This window comes from Sapajus apella, unplaced genomic scaffold (genome assembly GCF_009761245.1).
Source record: "Sapajus apella isolate SASKATOON/1434 unplaced genomic scaffold, GSC_monkey_1.0 scaffold109, whole genome shotgun sequence".
Lineage (NCBI taxonomy): Eukaryota > Metazoa > Chordata > Mammalia > Primates > Cebidae > Sapajus > Sapajus apella.
Genome location: NW_022437049.1, coordinates 500,014 through 519,027, shown reverse-complemented (window position 1 = coordinate 519,027; position 19,014 = coordinate 500,014).

The following is a 19,014-nucleotide window of genomic DNA, read 5'->3' as shown; positions in this document are numbered from 1 at the left end:
GAGGGTCTTGGCACCCCCTGAACTGAAGGCTGGCATGGACCCTAGCTGGCACAGCACTGAGAGCAACCCCACAGAGTACACCCCAGCCAGGGGACCTGCTCTAGCCAGGCCACCCCTGGCAAGTTTGTGCAAGACTTATTACCGAGGACAGATTTGGGGTGACAGTGGAGAGATGTGTGTTGCTGATAAGCATGAATTGATAGCATATTCTCACCCAGCTAGCCCTGTCCTGGACCCTTTGGTAGGTCTTGGAGTCTGACAAAATGTGTTCAAATCCCAGCCCCTTGGGATCCTATTTAACCCCTCTGAGCCTTAGTTTCCTCATCTGAAAAATGGGATATTACTTACTCAAGCAGTTGTGAAGATTAAAAAGATGACATGCATGGAAAGCCAATGTCTGGTACATAACAGGAGCCAGTACGACCTTTTTAGTTTAATAAAACAGGCCCTGCTCTAAAAAAGCCGTTGGAGCTAAATCACATTCTCAGAAAAACTAACAACAGAAGCATGTAATTTAAAGTCACCCAAGGAAGCGTTTTGTGTGGATTTCTGGAATTGAGTCGTACTGAATCATTCCTGTCTTAGTGCGGCCACCCTCCAGATTCCCTGGGGCCTTTCCTAATTTTAGCACACGGTCACCCTAGCCCAACCCTCTGCAGGATGCTTTGCCCTCTGCCATCAGTCTGGCACACTGCCATACCCCAGGCCCCCTTCTCCCTGGCTTCCTCCACTTCCCCTGCCTCTTTCCTACCCAGCTCCCACCATCCAGGTGGGCCCTTCTGGATTAGTAGGGTACATGCTAGGGCCCATCTCTCCGGCAGTGAGAAGGGTTGATCCTACATCACCCATTCTCTGGTAGGATTCTCCCCAGACAAGCAGAGATAGGCTTCTGGGGCAGGATTTCTGTATGGAGAGGCCTAAAAGTTGCTGACCAGGAGACACTCCTTTTCATTCAGTTGTGCTGGGGAAACAGAGAACCCTCACAGAACTTTCCAATTAGCAGAGGATACAGATGCTGTCGACAATCACACACAAATCACATAGCTATGGCCCATGACAAGAGCTGCAAGGGGTGGGCACATGGCGGGACGGGTATAAATGGCACCCTAAACTGGGGAGGGGAGCACGGTGACTTCCTTCCCTACTGTGTGCCAGTGGCTGGGTGTCAATGGGGGCTGGGATGGCTCATGGAAAGGACCCACAGCAGCTGAAGGAGGAGAAGGACTGAACATTTCAGGGAGGGGGTTTCAAAATCCAGTTTCAGGATTTTAAAGATTGGCCTGGCCGATCTTTTGCTGGACTTTGGAATAAAAACAACAAAAAAAGTTTGTTAAAACCTGAAACTGGTTCAAATCACAACATCCCAGATAAGCTCCTTCACTTCTCTGTGCCTTTGTCTTCTCATCGGAAAAACAGAGACACAGCTGAGTGGTCATCTCCTGCCTCACTTTCTCTGATGGCCAAACAACCTGACTCTGAGGCACAGCTGGCCATGGCTAGAGCCTGGAAGGTCGAGGAACGGAGGTACTATGGTCTCAGAGCTCGGGACTATCTGCCAAGCCTGACCCCGGAGGCCACATCCTCTGAGGGGTGTATCTTCACATGAACAGCCCTTTCCTCATCCAGAGGTGTGTGTGCGTGCGTGTGTGTGTGTGTGTGTGTGTGTGTGTGTGTGTGTTTGGGATATTTGCCAGAGTTACCAAGGTCAGTGCTTCTGGCATAAAGGGTAGAATCAACTCCAATTAGGGATGGTGTTATGACCATTTTTGTGAACAGGGAAGATAAAATATAATACCCTCTATTTTTAGAGCACTTTTAGTTGCGCTTCAAGGCAAACAACTTTCCTTAGCATCCTCTGAAAAGTCTTCTATGATTTCCTCTTGCTGAAGCAATTGGTCCCTTCCCGGAACCCTCCCCACGCTCCAGTGCATGCTGCTCTTAACGGGGACACTTAGCGCGTTCTCCCTTGTGTTATGACTGTTTGTGTTCTTGTCCAACTAGACTTGCAGATTGAGCAATATTGTTCCTTTTATGTCCCTGCACAATCCCTAAAATTGGGTTAGAACATCCTAAGAATCAAATAAATGCTTGTTGGATGAATGAGTGATGTGTGCTGGAATGAATGCACAACATAAATGCAAGAGGCTTTTCCCAGAGCCCTTTAACCCACTCTCCTTAGCCTGGAACTCTTTCCACTACATGCACTTTTGACCCTAACCCCTCTCCCATCCCCTCTGCTTCCCAATCCTAACAGGTCCCCAGTCTTCGCATCTTATTTGGCTGCTTCTATGATTCAGCAACAGTGATAGATATTGTTATTGAAATAGCTTAGATGAACCCAGTCACCTTGTAACAGTTACAATATTAATAGACAGGTTCCAGAGCCCACCTTATGTGTTGGGTATGGCTATTTGGTTGCCAAAATGGAAGGTTAATAGGTAGACACCCCCCAGGTTGACCCTGTTACTGACACTACATATATTCTGAATCTCTTTAAGCCCCATGAGATAAGTGCCTCTACTGAAAGGCTAAAGAATGTGCGGCTACACTTAGAAAAATACAAGCAATAATTGAATTGGTGGCTCCATTGGAATATTAAACAATGATTGTAATGATGCATACCTAAAAGCAGCCATCCACGTCCATGGAGACACTAGGACACATGTTTTGTGCACTCCCAGGAAGTCGGATCCGCTGAGGAAGTCTCCTGCCTACCAAGAAGGATGCTGAACACAGGAGTCTACTGTGCCCTGGGTTCCAGCAAGGGAGATAAACAGGAAACACTCTGGGCTGACAAATATGGGCTGACAATTTATGCCCTTCACCCACAGGTGAAGTCTGTGGACAACCAGGAGACCCAAATGAAGCCAGAGGTTCATTCCTCCAGGGGCTTACAAGCCTTGCCCACAGCCTAGGACTCCCTGCTGCTCCACAGCCCCATGCACGTGCATCTTACAAACAAGTTGCTGATCACAGTGAAGATAGCCTGAGAATGAGAATGGGTTCATGAAAATGCAACTCCACCATTGATAAATGCAACTGAAATTAATACACATTGGAGAATATGCCCTGACCAGCAAAGTACCACTGTCTCTGGTAGGGGCAAGGGGCACAGGGTGGTGGTGGCACAGAATTGGGCACACCAGTCTCCGTCTGCAGGAGGCTCACATTCAGGGGAAATGCAACCAAACATGAGACAATTTCTCCTGATGGTAGGTCACAAGCATCATAGCTATATAGGAAAGCAGAGCCAAACACCTCTAGTCACCTTAAGGAAGCAAAGTGCCTGTGCGTGCCCTGAACCTAGCAACAGTGGGCTTCTGGGACCACAGGGTTCACAGGAAATAGCCTGTGAACTAGACCCACTTGGAGCTAGACCCACTTGGTTTTAAATACCAGTCCCAGCACTGACTATGGAATGTCCTTGGTCAGATTGCTTACTCTCTCCAAGTCTGTGTTCTCCTATCTATTAAAGAGGGCTAAAAATGCCTTCTGTATTAGATTTAATAAGAAAGGTGAACATCGAATGCCTAGTAAAGTAACTGACATTTAGATGATGCTCAGTGGATCTCTTTATCTGGTCTTCATTTGCTGGGCCAGAATTAGTTGCTGAATACAAACTATACAGCTGGTCAGTCCAACTATAAGCAGATACAAGGTGTCATGGCTGCCCTACCCACACATGGGATTTATAAGAGCCCAGAGTCAAAGAGAGGAGCTGAAAAATACCTCCCATCCCAGGAAATTGTGAAGAGGACTACAGAATGACTAAGGTTCTCTTATTCACCTTCATATCCTCTGTACCTATAACTGGGCTTGGCAATGTTGCATGGATGGATGGATGGATGGATAAATGGATGGATGGATGGATGAATGGATGGGTGGATGAATGGATGGATGGATGGATGGGTTGATGGGTAGCTAGATGGACAGATAAATAGACAGATGGATTTCCACCATTGGGACGCTCTTCTGCATCCCCATTTTACAATTAGGAGGCAAAAAGAGGTTAAACACTCTTATAAGGTGCTGGTGTCCTTATTATCCCAGGAACTTGTCAGCTCATGCAAGTCTCTGTCTTCTTGTAGGTAAGTCTATGTTACCCAGAAGTTCTGCTTCTTTCCTTCCAGTCTATCCTAAATAATTTGAGATTCTACTCAAGTCCCACTTCCTCTGCAAAGCCTCCTCTGACCAGATCAGCTTGTTCTTCTCTCTCCTCTTCCTGAACTTGTCAATAGTGAATCTCTTCCCCATCATTTGACTTTTAGTTGATAACTATGTATGTATCTTGTTTCCCCAGTCTGATAGCAGAGAATGGGTTCTAGGTTTCCCTTACACCCCCAAGCATGAAGCTGGTCACATGTGCCTGCTGTGCAAAGAATGCAGAAAATGCTTTTTACTCCTAATGTCAAACATTAGTTGCTAAAGTTACTTCTAATAATAAGTTAATATTTATTGAGTGGTTCCAGGCACTGTACTGAGCACTTTAAATACATTGTCTCATATAAACCTTAGAATATAGGCATTATTATCTCCACCTTACAGATTAGGAAACTGAGTTTGAGAGAACTTGCAATACTTTCAAAACATAGACACCAAATTCTTTAATGCTCCTCTCATTGACAGGTGGGGCTCTACATCCTCTCCCTTCAAGTCCGGACTTCTGACTGCATCTACTAATAGAGTATGGCAAAAAGTAATGCTGTGTGAATTCTGAGGCTGGGTCATAAAAGACCAGGCAAATTCCACTTTGTTCACTGGAACCCAAGCACTTGGAGAACTGAGCCTGTGTGTAAGAAGTTCCAGTACTCTTAGGCCGCCATGTTGCAAGGAAGCCCAAATCTCATGGAAAGGCCACAGACAGATGCTCTAGTCACACAGATCATAGTCTTTGAGTCATTCTAGCCCAGAAGCCAGGCATGTGAGTGAAAGAGCTTAGATCATTCCAGCCCAAGTCTTTGAGATAATCCAAGCTTTCAAGCCTTCCCAGTGAGGCCTCAGACGTATGGAATAGAGACAATCCATCCTACCGCACCCTGTTCAAATTCCTAACTTACAAAATTCATGAGCATAATACAGTAGTTATTTCAAGCTGCTACATTTTACCCAGCTAGTAAGTGGCAAAGGTGGGATTCAAGCTCAGATGGTCTGACTTCAGAGCTCATGTTCTGGAACTGCATAACAAGCCTCCCAATACATTCTTGGGTTAAGCCGGCATGCAGTGCTCCATGTGGCTGATCTCAGATTCTGGAAGTGGAAGATGGCCCCTGAAGAAATAGGCTGGGGCAGGGGCAGGAGCCCAGGTGGATCTCTGGAGAGGAAGAAGATGAAGATGGCATGTAGCAGGTGTGGTATGAGGCTCTGCCTCAAATACGAGATTTCATAAGATGCTAGGCAGCAAAAGGCAACAAGAGGGCACCTGATGGGGAAAGAAAGTAAAAGTAAAAGCATCAATGCAGTGTGTGCATGAGGTGTGGGCATGAAGTGGTGACAGGGAGCTGGTGAGCCCTTGGAACTCACGGATTTTATGTAAGAGAGAAGGTTGAGCCAGATAGCTCCATGGCAAAGATCTGAGGGAAAAGGATGTCTGAATGCAGACAATAGACTGTCCTCTGCATATCAGAACCCTCCACCGAATCTGGCTGCTTTTTTGTGTGTGGGCTGAGCTTTCTCCAGCCTTAGATGAAGGCCCAGGTAGAGCCCCACTGCAATCCTGCAGATCTCCTATTCAGTGACAACTCCTATTCTCTGCCTAGCCTCCTTTCAACTCAGGGATAGCAACATCCTTGTTTTTTTTTTTTTGAGATGGAGTCTCACGCTGTCACCAAGGCTGGAGTACAATGACACAATTTCAGCTCACTGAAACCTCCTCCTTCTGAGTTCAAGTGGTTCTCTTGCCTCAGCCTCCTGAGTAGCTGGGATTACAGGTGCATGCCACCCTGCCCGGCTAATTTTTGTATTTTTAGTAGAGACAGGGTTTTACAATGTTGGTCAGGCTGGTCTTGATCTCCTGACCTTATGATCCATCCGCCTTGGCCTCCCAAAGTGCTAGGATTACAGGCATGAGCCATGGCACCCAGCCCAGCATCAACCACTTATTCTTTTCTTCATTCAACATTTAAGACTTGCTTCCTTTAGGGTAGGCCCTGTTCTAGATGCTGGGGACAGAGACCAAAATAAAAATAATGAGCTCTTTCCATTGAGTTACCAGGCAACAACGTAAGGGCTGTGATAGAAGTGTTTTGTGGACAGGGAAACAGGAATCCCCACTCTTGTGAAGCTGATGACCTGATACCCTCTTCTAGCTACTGGCATTTTTGTTTTCCAAGTACTTTCAATTTGATGATGCCTGTAGCCTTTTCTTTGGGCTCTTAGAATGACACCTCAGAGAATACCTAATGCCTTCATTTTACACATGAAGAAACTGAGGCTAAGAAAAGGAAGTCATGAGCCTGAGTTACACAGCTCGTGACAGGCGGAGTCGTCCCCATGCAGCGAGACAGATCTTCAAGAGATCTTCCTAGAGATTCGTGGTGAAAATGAAAGGTTAATATTAGTGCTCAGTGGTGTCCAGAATAAAATTCACAATGAGAGAGGAGTCACCTTTACCTAATTTCAAGCAGCCTTGGGAAGGCCCGTAAGGGGACCCCTTAGCTTCTTAGTGTCATAATGCTTCTTTATACTACATCCATCCACCTTATTGAAAGCTCACTAGCAAACAGATAAAACAATTTCACCATGCAGAATTTCTGTAAAGTTATCTTCAGTCAAAAGCTTAAAACAGTAGCTCCACTCTCTTGGGTAGTGATGAAAAATCGGGGAGTCATTTGCTCAGACACAAACACTATGACCCCTGGATCATACCCACAGTCATGTGTTTCTACAGGCAACAATAGTACAAATACAATAAACTTCACACTTTACATACTGCTGTATTATTTTAAGCCTCTTCCACAGTCATCCTCATTATCTGATCCTGACTCCCCCAAATGAAAGGCGGAATAGGTGCTGTTTCCTCAGTGACTTAGTCCATTCAGGCTGCTGTAACAGAATACCGTAGATTGGGTAGCTGTTAAACAATGGGAATTTATTGCTCACATTTCTGGAGGCTGGGAAGTCCAGATCAAGGTGCTAGCAGATTCCGTGCCCAGTGACCTGCTTCCTGGTTCATAAATGGCTGTCATCTTTTTGTGTCTTCACATGGCAGAAGCGGTGAGGGAGCTCCCTGGAGTCTCCTCTATGACATTAACCCCATTCATGAGGGCTATGCCTTCCCAAAGGCCCCATCTCCAAATTCCATCACCTTGGGGATTCGATTTCATCATGCAAATTTTGGAGGGACATAAACATTCAGTCTATAGCACTGGGATTATAGCTTATGAAACTCCGCATGCAGAAGTTAACCGACATAAGGTTCACACACTGGGCATGTGATGGAGACAGGGTTGGGATCTGGCTGGAGACAGGTTGTCCTGAGTTTCTGCTGCACACACAGCCCTTCTGAACAGAATGATGACTCCTTCCCCTGGCTGCTGGACTAGCTATCCCAGGTCGACAGATCTGCTAACTCTTCTTTCCATTGCACAAGGCTGCAATGGGAGGAAGCTTCCTGACGAGGGCCTTCATGAAGTTCACTGGTCAGTAACACACCTGGTAAGATGCCAAAGATCAGAAGAGAACCTAGAGGAACTTTGCTGGGGTCAACCAAAATGGGCAATCCTATGCCTTTATGTATCTTGAATGTAAATGAACATGAACAAGAGGCAGAGAGGAGCAGGGTGAAGGGCATGGACCCTAAGCCTGGCTGCTGGATTCAAAGCCTGCTTTCCCACCTACTAGCTGTAAGGCCTTAGGCAATCACTTAAGCTCATCTGTTTCTTTATTTGTGAAACAGGGGTTGTGACAACATCTACCTCACAGGGTTGTCATGGGGATTAAGCGAGTTAATACTTATTAAGCATTTAGGGCAGTTTTTGGCATGTGGTAAGTTATTTATGAATGTTTGTTAAATAACGATGGGCCTCTAAGGCAGCGATCCCCAAACTTTTTGGCACCAGGAACCAATTTCATGGAAGACAGTTTTTCCAAGAATAGAGGGTGGGGGATGGTTTTGGGATGAAACAGTTCCACTAAAGATTATCAGGAATTAGATTCTCATAAGGATCACACAACCCAGATCCCTCACATGCGCAGCTCTCAGAGAGCTCCTGTGAGAATCTAATGCCACTGCTGATCTGACAAGAGGCAGAGCTCAGGCGGTAACGCTCTCTTGCCCACCCCTCACCTCCTGCTCTGTGGCCCAGTTCCTAATAGGCCACAGACCAGTGCCAATCCATGGCCCAGGGGTTGCGGACCCCTACTCTAGGGGTCAGACGCTGTACTGGTACTATGGCAAATGAAGGGCCAGGACATACCACTGAGCCCAGGGAGCCCATGACCTGCCCACTGCCACTGTCCATGTGAGATCATGGCCATATCCTCCATTGAACTCTCCATGTCAAATATTTAACATCTCTTTTAACAACGAAGTATTTAACAACTGGTGGTGTGAATGAGAGTTAAATAACCTTAATGTCAGGGATTAGGAGGATGGGAGGAAGGAGGGATAGGATGAGGTCCCTACCTACGGATGTCAGAAGTGGAACCCAGACTGATCACTGTTAGTCTCTGTCTTATCTCTTCCATCAGCACAGCCACTAAGCACCTGTGGCTATTGAGCAGTTGGAATGTGGCCAGTCCAAACTGAAGTGTGCAGTCAGGCTAGAACCAAAACAGAAAGCACGTCAAATATCTAATCAGTACATTTTCATATTTATTCTCTGTCGAAACGATAGCATTTTCAATACATTGGGTTAAATAAAATATACTATTAAAATGAAGTTCACTTGCTTCTTTTTACTTTTTAAAATATGGCTACTAGAAAAGTTTAAATTGCATCTGCAGTTGTTTTTGTGTCTCACTTTATTAGCCCAGTGCTGAATGACATGGATCCCAGCAGATGAATGAGCTGCGAAAGGAAATATTCAACTTCCCTTAGGAAGAAGCTCGCAGAAAAGGCGAGAGCTTGATGCGGGTCCCAGGAAGATGCTCTTTCCTGTGTATTCAGTGCCTGACAGAGGTCCCATTCTTACTGGGTGCTCGTCTTTGATTTGTTGAATTGTTGCCAAAATGTGACCTGGCTGTGGGGTGGGAAAGAGGGCAGGAAAGCAAGCAGGCCTGGGAGCAGATGCTCTAAATTTGCAGTACATCCCTTATACACCGGAAGATACTAAAAGTAAAATAGCCGGCTGGAACCCATTTCTCGCCAGTCGCAGGCAACGGCCTCCCACCTGGGGCTTTCTATTTTGTTGAGTTAGCCTCCACTGAATCAAATTCTTTGGAGGACTTTGCTGATGCCAGCCTTGGTGCCTCCGTTTTAAAGTGCCATGTGAAGAAAGGTTTGGACTTCATTGCCTCCTTTTCTTGGTGGCTGAATTGAGCCCTTCCCACCTTCCCCAGACCACACCCTCACACCATCCCTGGAAGAAAGTTTAGGAAAAGTTGAGTTTCTGCAAATGGCTCTCGGGAAGGGAGGGGGAGGATTCAGGAAGGCCGAACTGGTGGCCGACCTCGGAAAGCCAAGACTAATTCCGCAGTCTAGTCACTCCGTCAAACATTTAGTGTATCCGGGTGATTGTTCCCTGGTAGGCCGAGACGGTCTATCTGCTGGGCCTTTTGTCATGTTAACTGCAGCCGATCAATGGATTGAGGTCAGGACTTCTGATGTAGGTGCAAGCTTAGAGGGAAAAAGTCTCAAAGATTCATTTTTTCTCGTCTGGTAACACTCCGGTCACTTATTTTTTCTCAGTTAGCCTCTGCCGCTCTAAAGTGGATATTGATCAGTGCTTTAATGCAAACCTGTCAAATTAATTTTGCAGACCTGGGATATGACTGGCCTAAAATTGCTTCTGCATCTGTTCTCTGCAGCAAGCCTATGAATTTTAATCACGGCCAGAATGGGTTGGTGGCTTTTTTTGTTAGAAACTTGAATAGGAAAGGTTTAAACTGTAAATGCCAGGGAATGATGCTGTTTTGTTCTTTTCAGAAACTCATGTGGTGGAGGTCAAAGAAATTATTATGTCTGGTGTATTCCTGGCAGATGCTGTGGGAAGCTTTGCGGGCTGACTTTCTCCAGAGCTGTGCCCAGGGAACGGTGGTGCCTCCGTAAACACAGGCAGTAGCAGAGCCGCAGCTCTGGGGAGTGGCCCGCACTGGGATGCCTGCATAGATTGCCACCCCGGCCTGTGGCGCTATCCTTGCCTACTGTTTTTTGTTACCTAAGACAGCTTTACCTCCTGTGGGTGAAGGAAGCTTAGATTTCACTTTGTTTTGAAGATTTGGGTTTAAGACCTGGCTCTGCCTCACCCTCCTATGTACTGTGGGCAAGGCAGATCTCTTTTTGAGTCTCAGGTAATCATAGAAATTATTTAACATCAAGAACCATCCTAACTAAGACCAGGCTCCTCCAGACAGGGCCACACCATGTCAGCTCCCTACGCCCAGGAGTCCTGCAAGGGCAGGGCAGTCCTCAGCTCCCAATAGAGCTTTCACTGTCCTTACCTCACCCTGCAGCTGCTGTCCTTAGTCCTGGTGGGAGGCTCCCTGCCCCTCCACACCTCAGATCCTGGGTGTGGAGCCAGAGCTGACACCCCCACTGTCATGCCCACTCGTGGGCAGCACTGCAACTGCCACCAGAGGGTCTCCCTGCTGCTTGTACTCCCTGCGTACTCTCCCCGACTGAACTACTGTGGCCAGACAGCCCTTTTGCAGGGAAAGGTGTTCCTGGCATCTCCACTTCTCTGGGAAAGGGTGGCATATCTGCCCCAACCACCCAGGGGCTCTGTCCGTCTGGTGGCAGCTCCCCTCCCCACAGACAGTCATGGCATGCTCACTCAGCACAAAATCAATCAACTACAATCCTAACTGTATTTGCCCTTCACTGTACATCATCGTCATCTATTTATTGAGTAGCTATTATGTGGTAGGCTCTGTTCTCAGTTCTTTTCATACATTACCTAACTTAATGCTCATGAAACACATGTGAGAGAGGTGCTAGGAAGGCAACTGTGGCACAGATGTGACATAATCTTGCCCATCCTGCACAGCTCACTCGTGGCAATGCTAGGCTTGAACTCAGGCCCTCTGGCTCTAGCACCCACATTGTGATCTGCTTTAAGCACTGTCTGTCTGTCTCTGCCATGTGCAGAGAAGCACACGATGTGATGTCACCTTCTCTGGGTCCCTGATTTTGTATCTGTGTTATTTTTATTTCCCCAATAAAACTCCAAACTCCTTGAGAGTGCCACCCTTCCTATTTCTTGATATTCAAATAGATAAATGAAGGTGAAGAATCACATGGTCACAGAGAACAGGTCAGGGAAGTGTTTGGGGACAGCTTTGAAGGCAATTCTGACAAATTCAGCTTTACAAACTAAGGGGGAGAGATGGGTGAGGGTTAAAGAGAAGTGAGAAAGAGGAGAGACAGGAGAACAGAAGAGAACAGTAGAGAAGAGGGAATGATTTCGTTTCACATGGGCATATCTTGTCTCTCCAACTGTGAGGTCCCAGCAGTGGGACCTCCCTCCCTCTCCCTGGAGTAATGAGCTGGAGGGGCTGGAAGACTTGGCGCTCAGAGCTGGCCAACACTCCCAGGTCAGAGAACTGGGCATTAAGAGGGCCCTCAGGAGCCCCTGGGAACTCACATGAAGGCCCACAAGAGAACAACACCTGGAAGGCTGTGGCTGAGGCATTGCTGGCCTGCCGGGAGTCAATAGAGAAACAGCAGAGCCAACAGAGAGAGGACTCCCCAGTACCTATTGTACCCAAGGGACACTTGTCTCCCTCCCTAGGACCTTCCTGGAGGAACTGGACACTGAGGAGGGAAGGGGCCTGGGTTATCTCAGAGCCTGGCCAGCCTCCTCCCCAATCTCATACCCCTATCCTCCTTGCCCCAGACAACCCTCAAGAGAATAGGAGTCCCTCTCAGACTGCACAGGGGAGAAACAAAGAGATGCTGTTCAAACAGAACTTGAAGTTATACTTTGAACTGAACAGGACTGTCCTCACTGAAAGTGATCAGAAAGTTATGGAATCTAAGTTGTCACTGAAGAATGGAGGTAGGAGATTGAGCATAGCAGGGCTGTCGTCATGCTCACTCCTTTTCAGTGAGCACAGCCACCCCCCAGCCCAGAAACAGCTCCCTGTGTCACATTTGGCTTTTAAACCTGAGAAAGGATCCTGATTGGACAGGTTTGGTTCAATTCTCAGTCTCTCCCTGTGGACTGGTCACTGTGGGGGAAGTTCTGTAGGTTGGGGAGCTCAACCCATCCACGAGGGTGGGGGAGTGGGGCAGGGGAAGGGTTCTCTTAGTAGCAGCAGCAGGGAGCTTGGGAGTAGTTACCTGCATGGAGGAGTCAATCCCAGTGTGTTTTGTGGCTGTGCACAGCTTTGTGCAGAGTTCATCCATTCATCTCAAAGGAGTCAATGCCACTCCTGCCAGAACGGGGTTTCCAATCCTACCACATTGCCTCCCATATGTAAGTTGGGTCTCCCATGGGTGAGAACAGGCTCCTGTGAGGCCCATGCCTCCTTCCCCAGCAACCTCCTCTACACCAAGCAGAAAGCCGAGGAAGTGGGAGGCGCTCAGTGAATGCCTCGTGAATGAGTGCCTGCCTGAGTGAATGAATGACTCTATGAATGAAAGGAAAGGAAATGAAAAGCAATTAGACACACACATACCCACAGCTCAACTAACCACACAGCTTCCTGCCCTCCGCTCATCTGCTAAAAGCTCTGTGCCCATAATATCAGGTTTGGGCTCCTCAGTCCCTGAGGGGAGGGGCAAGGGGCTGCTAATCTGTGGTCTGCAGGAGAAGGCACCAGGCTAGGGATCGGGGCAGTTGTCCTGCTGTTAATTACCTGTGTGACCTTGGGCAAGCCACTTAACCTGCCTTTACTTCAGCTTTGTCATCCATCAAATGGGGCTAATGCTCTCTGTGTGTTTCCCCCACAACAGAGATGAGAGGAACAGACATTATGAATGAGAAAGTTAACAGCACTTGGACAAACCTAAAAGAAAAACAGTGAGGGAGAAGGAAGGCTTTCTTATGTCCCTCGGCCTCCACGGGGATGCATTTGATTACAGAGCTGGATGTTAGGGTGGTGAGAGAAGGCAGGAAGGCCCTCTGCACTGAGTAGAAAATCCCCCAACATCCAGAGGGCTGTCCTGTCAGGTGCCCAGCCCTGAGAGGGGAGAATTTAAAAATGGAAGAATCCTGCCTGCCCTTAAGGAAAGATACACACCTGTAAACAACTGGGTCTGCAAAAGGGGCTCAATGGCCACAGAAAATCAGTCAGTCCATAATTTATTGAGCACCTGTTACATACCGGGCGCTGTTCTAGAAATTCAGGATAAGAGGTGGACAGAGTCCTGCCCAAAGAGCTACACAGCAAGGAATGAATGAACACATAAACAAGCAGACAGCAAATGAATGGGATGGCATCAGAGCCAGGTAAATGCTGTAAAAAAAAAGTAATAACTGGCCAGGTGTGGTGGCTCATGTCTGTAATCCTAGCACTTTGGGAGGCTGAGGCCAGTGGATCACCTGAGGTCGGGAGTTTGAGATCAGCCTGGGCAACATGGTGAAACCTGTCTCTTCTAAAAATACAGAATTAGCCCCTTGTGGTGCTGCACGCCTGTGATCCCAGCTATTCGGGAGGCTGAGGCAAGAGAATCGCTTGAACCCAGGAGGCAGAAGTTGTGGTGGGCTAAGAGCGTGCCATTGCACTCCAGCCTGGGCAACAAGAGTGAAACTCCATCTCAAAAAAAAATAATAATAATAAATAGGATAAAGCCATAAAGAGCAGCTGAGTTGGAGTAGGAGGCTGCTTTAGTGGAATGATCACAGAAAGGGTCTCGGAGGCGGTGACATTAGGGCCAAGGCACACAGATGACAGCCAGACAGCAGAGGGAGGGGCCAGAAACGGGCAGTGCGCCTCGAGCACAGGGAACACAGGATAAGGTGGGCTGGGCCTGGCAACATCCACCTTTGCTGGCTATGAGGAGGAGGGCAAGGCAGTGGGAACCCACCTGAGGCTTAAACAGGGGTGGACATGATCTGAGAGAGAAAGAACAGCCAAGCAAATACAGCACTGTGTTGGCGATGGATGGATATGGGTGATGAAGGCATGAGAATTCTTGTATTTTTCTTGCAGGTTTTCCATTTGTTTGAAATTATTTCAAAATAAAAAGATGAAAAACAAAAGACCACTTGCTTCTGGTGGACAGTTGATTTCAGGGGTTGGGGAAGGCTGGTACCAAGCGAGGAGGAAGGATGCCTGAGGAGGCTCTTGCAGGAGTCTAGGTGACTTGGACTAGGGGAACGATGGAAGAGAGGGGTCATTTTCAGGTCATATTTAAGGAAGTCTGTGTTTGTTTTGCATTGCTCCTATAACAAGTTACCACAAACGTGGTGGTTATCAACAACACACATTTGTCATCTTGTAGTTCTACAGGCTAGAAATCCAACACAAGGGTCACTGGGCTAAAATCAAGATGTTGGGCTGTGCTCCTTTCTGGAGGCCCCAGGAGACAGTTCATTTTCTTGCCTTTCCAGCTTCCAGAGGCCTCTTTCTAGCCCTCACAGAGAACCTCCTGCTTACAGAACCAGAGAGGGTATTGAATCCTTCTCACGCTGTGATCTCTCTCTGACCACAGTCTGGAAAGGTCCTTGCTTTGAAGGACTCATGTCATTGCGTTGGGCCCACCCAAATCCAGAATAATCTTCCATCTTGAGATTCACAAATCTTTTTGTTTGTTTGTTTTTTGAGACAGAGTCTCGCTCTGTGACCCAGGCTGGAGTGCAATGATGCAATCTCCGTTCACCGCAACCTCTGCCTCCCAGGTTCAAGTGATTCTCCAGCCTCAGCCTCCTGAGTAGCTATCACTACAGGCATGCGCCACTGCTTCCAGCTAATTTTCTTTGTATTTTAAATAGAGATGGGATTTCACCATGTTGGCTAGTCTGGTCTCAAACTCCTGAACTCAGGTGATCCGCCTGCATAGGCCTCCCAAAGTGCTGGGATTACAGGCGTGAGCCACCATGCCTGGTCTAAGATCCACAAATCTTAATCACATTTACAGAGACCCCTTTTCCATGTAAAAGAACATATTCACAGGTTCATGGAGATCAAGGTGTGAATATTTTTGGGGGCCACGATTCTGCCTATCAAAAAGTAAAACCATTAGAGTGAATTAGACTGGATTTGGGTGTGAGGGAAAGAAATGAACCAAGAATGACTGCAGGGTTTCTCACCTGAGCCACTGAGTGAAGGGTGGAGCCACTGCTCCAGAGAGCAAGCCCCTTGGGAGGAGTGGGCTGGTGGGATGGGAAGAGTTCAGGGAATCAATTGCTCTGCTGGAAGTGTGCACAGTTTGGGTTGGCACAGGGCAGAGTAATTGAGAGAGCCTCATGCTGGTGCCAAGGGGAAAAGGGGAGCATAAGCAAAGGTGGGGCCTGAGAGTGGCACTCGTGGGGGTCACCGCACATGCCTCCTGGGTACATAAGCACGTACTGAGCCCCTGATAGTCACTGGGCCTGGAGATACGAATACCTTCATACATAGAAGATGTTCTGGAAGGAAATGGAAGGCCAGATGCAGACGTGGTTGGACAGACAGGTTGGGGTCTGGTTTACAAGGCCTTGTGTTCTAGGTCATCAGGTATGGGCATGAGGCAGGAACAAGGAGTGGCCCCTGCAGGGTCTTAAGGAGACAAATTCCACAACGCAGAAAAAAGGACATGACAACACATGCAGTCTCTAAACTGGCACCAAACTGGCCGAGTGTGGGCACATGCAGACAAGCTGTAGGCACGGGGCAAGGCAGCTCCAGCCCAGCCGGGGAATCCTGGCTTGGGCCTGTCCCTTCCTGCTGCTCCTGGCTTTAAGGGATGTACCTGGCATCACAGAGTGGGGGATGTGTGGAAGGAAGGGGAGAGGCATCTCTTCCTCTTTCTGAACTGCCGCTCTTAAATCAAACGATTCAATCCAGGTGGAAGAGGCTTGGCAGCTGAGAGGGAAGAAGAAGGAGAAGCAGACGATAAAAAAAAAATCAATAACGCTTCCCCATAAAATAAATTGAGATTTGTGGAATTCACTTCCACTTGACATCAAAGATGCCGATTTGGTGAATTCGTTTAAGGCCAAATTGAAAACGTATCATTTTAATCCGGGTCCCCAGGCTGCCCCAGGCTCCGTGGCAAGAGCCCTGGGGACTGGGTTTACTGCAGCTCCCAATGCTTATTTGGGGCAGATTGATCTCCATGGCTTTGGAGAAGCTGTGCTGTGGGTGGCAGGAGAGGTGGGTGGTTCCCCACGCCCTCCTCAGGGCCAAGATCCCTCCAGCCAAATTGCCGCCAGGAACCACTGATGTGGCCACGCTTGGCTGCCTGAGAAGTGGCTTTAAGAGGCAGACACAATGCTGGCTAGCCAGAACCTTGGGCATCATGCAGCTCTTTTGACCTTACCACACCTTCCTGTTTCCTCATGTAAATTAGTGCACAATGAACTACAAGGTACATCATCGAGTGGGCCCACTGTGGTTCTGGATCCCGCTCCCTCAGGCATGGGTATGAAGTAAATGGTGGTGTGGAAAGTGAGGCAAGAGGGCCACTAAATAGTAAGAAAAGAAGGCAAACTCATGACAAATGAGCACCCCCAGGGTTTCCTTGGCTTGGGCCTTAAAGAAAAGAGGACAGGTCTAAAAAGCGTGGGTGAGGCTCCAAAACACATCTTCACTAAAGTTAAGATCCAGTCCTGTGTAAGGGGCTTCCCTCGCCCAAGACATGGACACCAGGGCAGGAGGGTCTGCGGGCTGGCAGGTTAGGATGATGCCAACCCCAGACTTTGAAGAAGCCATCTCTGACTAGACAGGAATGGCCAGGCTTGGGGTGGTACGGCTAGGACAGCTCAGAAGTGTGGTCCAAAGTGCAGAATGCTGGTCATCGATAAGTGTCTTGGGTGAGCATGTCCAGGCTGTATGAATTCAGGCAACTGAACCTCCCTGTACCTCTGAGTTCTTATGTATAAAAGGCTGGGGTGGGGGGCAGGCACCATGGCTCACAACTGTAATCCCAGCACTTTGGGAGGCCGATGGGGGAGGATTCCTTGACCCCAGGAATTTAAGACCAGCCTGGGCAACATCACAAAACCCTGTCTCTACAAAAACATAGATGTATTAATAATAAAAATAACAATATAGAGGGAAAAAGTATAATAATGGCCTTGCCACAGAGGATTACCTTGGACCCTTCTTTTGTTTTTTTTTTTTTTTTTGAGGCAGAGTCTCACTCCATCACCCAGGCTGGAGTGCAGTGGCACCATCTCAGCTCACTACAATCTCTACCTCTTGGATTCAAGCGATTCTCCTGCCTCAGCCTCTTGAGTAGCTGGGACTACAATTGTGCACCCCCATGCCAGGCTAATTTTTGTATTTTTAGTAGACATGGGTTTTCACCATGTTGGCCAGGCTGGTGTGGAATTCCTGACCTCAAGTAATCCACCTACCTCCCCCTCCCAAAGTGCCAGGATTACAGGTGTGAGCCCCATGCCTAGCCTACCTAGGACCCTTCTATGAGAAAACATAAAACACCCAGAATGACACTTGGCAGATTGTTGACACTCAATCAATGTTACTATTTTGATGATTACAGTGACCAGTGGTGGCTTTGGTCAAGCCATTGAGCCCTCACCCAGTATCCTCTCTGTAAAGTAAATGGGTGAAACACAATGCTCTCTGTGGTTCACAGCCCTGAGTCTTTGCTTCTGTGGGTCCTTCTTCTCACCTATGTGACTGTACAGCCAAGCAAGGGCTGTTCATTCCAGGCCTTCTAGTCTTAGCAGTTTCCAGCCTTAACCCCTTGGGACCTTGGGCAGAGACATTTGAGCATCTGCAAGAGCCCCAAGAGAGTCAGCCCAGAGAGAAGCCCAGAAAAGCTGGTAAGGGCTAAAGCAAGACCAAATTCATGGCCAAATCCATCCCAGAGCTAACCTGGACTTGCTGCGACCAGGCCTTGGGCTTCGGGACTTGAGCTTGATTTGACCTCCTCAAATTGAATGCTCACTTTAGCCTAGATTTGCAAAGCAATTTGTTAATGCTTCTGTGCAGGGGCTGTTTTCTCAAGGGTTTTAAAGAAAAAACTCATTTCAATGTAAAATTCATAGCACCAAATTGAAATGTATTCTGAGCAGAGTGAGTGGTTCACAATTTCTAGACCCTGGCGATCAGCAGCACGTCACATTGTAATTACACCTTTCTTTGTGCATCAGCTGCAGGCCTAGCAAGGAAAATAGAAGATAATGCTGACCGTTTTGAGAAGAGAAAGAACTTTTGTGACTATTCCCTTTCAGACAGAGCTCTCCCAAGATGACAGGAGAGAGAGACGCCTGAATCAATCTACCAAGGGGAACAAAGCCATTCGTATCCTTAGCCTCCCTAGCCAAGACCGGTTCTGCTCAACAGTTGCTGGAGTTTGACTCTTATTTCTTCACATGCATTGGGCAAAATAATAATAATAAAGCATCTTCTTTCTAGCACATCTTGGTTCATTTTGCTCAAAGAGGATCCCTAGCATCTCCCTCCTCAACACACACACGCACACACACGTGTGTACACATACAAACACATGTACACATCACACATGTGCACACAAAAAAACTGCTCACACACATACACATATGGGCACATGCATTCATACTTATACACATCACACATAAACATATATGAGCACTATACACACATGCCACATTTCATAAGCTTAGCAACAGACATACATACACTTCTCTCTGTTAAAAACAACACTAGCAGACCCATAATTGAATCATAGTCCTAAAAATAGAGAAATCTGGATAAGGCCTGGTTTAGATGATACTAGGGAATTCTTGTTAATTTTCTTAGGCATAATGATGATCTCATGAT